The sequence below is a fragment of the Hydra vulgaris genome, chromosome 07 (genome assembly GCF_038396675.1).
Source record: "Hydra vulgaris chromosome 07, alternate assembly HydraT2T_AEP".
Lineage (NCBI taxonomy): Eukaryota > Metazoa > Cnidaria > Hydrozoa > Anthoathecata > Hydridae > Hydra > Hydra vulgaris.
The window spans coordinates 19,747,225-19,747,500 of record NC_088926.1 but is presented as its reverse complement, the minus strand read 5'-3'; positions in this window follow the sequence as shown (position 1 = coordinate 19,747,500).

The window sequence follows — 276 nt, the reverse complement described above, 5'->3', positions numbered from 1 at the left end:
AAAATATTAAAAAAAATCAACCAATAGGATAAGTAGCCTATCATGGCAAAAATTTAGGAAGGTAACGTTTGTCGCGTAGTTTGTCGTGTATGTCCACAAAGTTTATTTTTGTGTCGTACGGTATATTCGTACGCCTATTACATAAAGATTCAATGTGCGCAATACAGGTTAGTTTAACAGTGTCAACGCTGAAGAAAGGTGCATAAGTTAACAAATTTTAAAGTTTTCTTTATGTTATATTTAATAATCATGTGTGACAAAAAATTATACTGCTTT